Source organism: Glycine soja, chromosome 10, assembly GCF_004193775.1.
Source record: "Glycine soja cultivar W05 chromosome 10, ASM419377v2, whole genome shotgun sequence".
NCBI lineage: Eukaryota > Viridiplantae > Streptophyta > Magnoliopsida > Fabales > Fabaceae > Glycine > Glycine soja.
In genome coordinates, this window is record NC_041011.1 from 6,896,515 (window position 1) to 6,900,537 (window position 4,023).

The window sequence follows — 4,023 nt, forward strand, 5'->3', positions numbered from 1 at the left end:
TGGTTTGATCGAAAATCTAACTATGCTGAGAGATTTTAGCCAAATTTGAGATTGATTTGGAGGAACAAAATAGGATTTAGATAGTTTTGGATTGTCAAAAAATATTAAAAATAATATTATCATATATGTCACTATTAGGAATGTGTGTTTTTACGACAGTCATTCTACAACGGTTCTTTTGGAACTGCCTTAGAAAACAAGGCGGAGACATTTTTGTAATTATCTTACTAAAAAAAGCCTTTTACGACACACATTCTAAGACGGTTATTGAAAACCGCCTTAGAATGTGTGTTGGTCATAAAAATTATGATGGATTTTATTAAAAACTCATTGTTATCTCAATTGAATTTAAAAACCCAATATATGAGTCCACGCGCAGCCAACAAAACTTCTGCGATCTCTCAAACTTTTGAGCTCGATCTCTCGAACTTTCGTGGTTGTCCTCCGTCAACAAGTAGGAGGGTTGCCATGCCCATGCCGATAACTCTCTCTCTCTCACTCGCACAACACAATAACAATGGGCACGATAACTCTCTCTCTCTCACTCACTCAATGCTTTGATTTTGTTCTTCACATGTTAGTACTTAATTTGTTGAAGTGTGTGTTGTGTTGACGATGTTGCAGAAGAAGAATAGTGGCAGAAATGACAACAACAAGGAGAACAAAGACACCACCATCACCGTCGTCTTGAAGGTTGAAATGCACTACGACGGTTGCGCTTCCAAAATCATCAAACACCTCCGCTGGTTCCAAGGTTTTACTTGCTTCCACACACTCATGACACTCATTTCATTTTCACTAGTACTATTTATGGATCTATTTGGAATTTAATCTCTGCATTTTTATAGCAAAATGCTAACCATTAAAAATGTTACCAGTACTAATTATTTAATTTTACTGTGATTTGTAATGCACCTTGAATTTAATTTATTATTATTTATTACTGTGTTTGAATTTGAGAGTTGAGATTGGACTTTTTGTTGTTGAAGGTGTGGAGACAGTGAAGGCGGATAGCGACGCCGGGAAGGTGATCGTCACCGGAAAAGTGGACCCCACGAAAGTGAGGGATAACCTGGTGGAGAAGATTAGGAAGAAGGTGGAACTAGTGTCTCCGCAGCCCAAGAAGGAGCATGGGAACGAGAAAGAGAACAAGGATGCTAAGCCCAATAACAAATCCGAGAATAACAAAACCCAAGACCAAAAAAACCAAGGACAAAGAGGTTGGTTCATCATTGGTCCCCAACCTTTGCCCCCTTTGTTTCTTTAATTTATTTCACTTTCTCTACCACTACCAGTCTGGGATTTTTTTTTTATTTTCTAATTGGTTTATGGTGACCTCTGTTAATTTTTTAAAAATTTATTTGTCGCTTATTGTTTAATTATGCATTTATGCTTAATTTAATTATCAGGTGGTAACCACCGTTGTTCTAAAGTTGGCACTGCATTGCCAGGGTTGCCTAGACAGGATTGGCAAAACTGTGTTGAAAACCAAAGGTTAGTTGATTAATTAGTTTATTATTATTATTTAATTTGTCTCTTGGTTTGGCTAATTGGGCATGAACTTGAACATGATGATGCAAGAGTGCATGAAATGGCCATTGACAAGGAAAAGGAAATGGTGACTGTGAAAGGGACAATGGATGTTAAGGCTCTGGCTGAGAATCTCATGGAGAAGTTGAAGAGGAGGGTTGAGGTGGTTCCTTCAAAGAAAGACAAGGAAGGTGGTGGTGGTGAGAATGAAGTATCAGGGAAGAAGAAGAACAAGGGTGGTGGTGGAGGAGACAAGAATGAGAATATTGAAGATGGAATAATGAAAATAGAGTATAACATAATGAAGTATTTGGCACCACCTGCTTTTGGCTTTGGTTATGGACCTTATGGTGGTGGTTATGGGCATAGGCATGGCAACATTGGTAGGTATAGCTATGTGCCAGGGGCAAGCACTTTCGATAATTTTGATGCATGTGACTGAACTTGTCCCAATTTATATGAAATAAAATAAATGCATTCTCAGGTTTTGTTTGCTGAATGCTACAAGCTTTGCAAAACTTTTTGCTGCTTTAGTCTATTCTGCAAATACTAGTTTTGATTCTCTGCTAGATTTCGAGATCGTTGATTTTCAAGTACTTCACAATTAGGTTTATAATTTCCACTAGTTTTTGTTCCTCATTTTATTCATGTTTATATTACTTAACAAATGTTTTCTGTGTTTGTAAAATGTAAATTGTAAGCGACCTCTTCTTACAGAGGAGGAAATGCATAGCTTCAATTGAAATAAAAAAGTTAGGTTTATATTCCAATTCCAATAGTTGTCAAGGATGATTCCTCTCCTCCCTTTACACACAATCCCCTGCATTGAATGTAGTTTCTCTAAGGTAAATACTGGAACTTAAATTCTGATTTGCCCTGCTTTATTTTCTTCAATTATTAAAGCTTTTTATATTTTGTTTGCGTACCTTGCAATTTCATATCAAATCACTAGAAATTTAATCTTGTCTGAATTTTAGCAAGCTTCATGTATTAGTTGCATGTGGTGGTGAAGATGGTGTTGTGGAATGCTTTGACATGCGAGTGAGATCTTCAATTGGTAGAATTGATGTTGTTGGACCTAGTGGTGATGTTAACCAGGTAGCATGTCTTCTCTCTCACTATTTACTCATAAAAGTTTGAAATGGGCGGGAAATGTTTATCCTTTCCCATTTTTCCATATCATAACCAAATATGAGGTTATAGATTACTTGGTAATTTTTTTGTGTAATTGACATCTTTATTGTTAACCTTTCCATATTTGGAGGAGGTAACTACATTGGAGTTTGATGAAGATCGTGGTTTCTTAATGGTTGTTGGAAGTAGTGCAGGAAAGGTATGATGCTACATTGCTACTTACTATAATAGGTTTATGACTTGTGTCATTATTTTATAGATGTTCAATATATTCATGTTAATCATGATGCCTAGACAAATAATAGTTGTTGCAATCTCATAGTTCATTGAAATTTTAGGAAAGCAATGTAAAGCAACTTGTCTTGATTATTTGGCTAAATTCCAACTACCTAAATTTGTCATTACTTGTTTATTTTCAATCTCTGCATCAGTGAAAGTAAGGGATTTATGCAGCTTCCTTGAAGAACACCTCAACCCCAGGCTTTTTATTTGCATTTAATTGATACACGTTATTATATTGACAATCAACTAACTTTTTAATATACAATTACTTATTACTTTAATTGAATTAAAAAAGTATCAAAAATGACATTAATATTTTTCCAATTTGAATTTTTTGTTAGGAGGAGGTTGTGATAAGATGTTTGATGTGAGTGTGACTTTGATACTATGAATGAATGAATACAAAGACAAATGGTAACGAGAGTAGAGTAGGTAGGAAGGAGTAGGAGTGAAACATTGAAAGTGAGTATGTGTATAAAAACGATAATAATAATAATAGTTGAAGAGTGAGTGACCTCATCTCACCTCACTCTTTATTCTCTCGTTCTTTTCTCACTCTCACACACTTAAAAGTCTATTTCATTAGTCGAGTATTTGTACAGGTGGAAGAAAATCAAGTAAAACATGTTGAAAGCACTGAAGGTACTTCTGAAAGCCCAAGTACAATTGTTGCAAGTTGTCATTGTGTACAAATAAATATTGAACTAATATAAATGTATTCAAAGCACTATGTACAAATAACTATTGAACTCCCGGGACAATGTTTTCTTTGTTTTGCTTGCAGTTGCATGAAACTGCAGCCAATCAGGGGAAGATGGGCAATCTATATCGAACATATACAACTCCATTTTAAGAACCATTTACTATTTGGAGTCCTCCTTTTGCCCAGTTCCACGTTCCACCAAGACTGAAACGTACGTACCCTTTAAATTATAAATATGTATGATGATGTAACTAAGTAACTGTCAGAGCAATGAATGTACCCGTGGTTGGGTAGTTGTAGCTTTTGCATCATAACTTTTTTGACCATTTAAAGTTTGACTCGTTCGATAACCCTTAGTTGCATAGGCACACTAT

At 35.5% G+C, this 4,023-nt stretch overlaps 1 pseudogene; it reads left to right on the forward strand.

Moving 5' to 3' along the window:
- The first annotated feature begins 615 nt into the window (after positions 1-615).
- On the forward strand, positions 616-3,799 carry LOC114371280 (annotated as a pseudogene).
- The last annotated feature ends 224 nt before the right edge of the window (positions 3,800-4,023 follow it).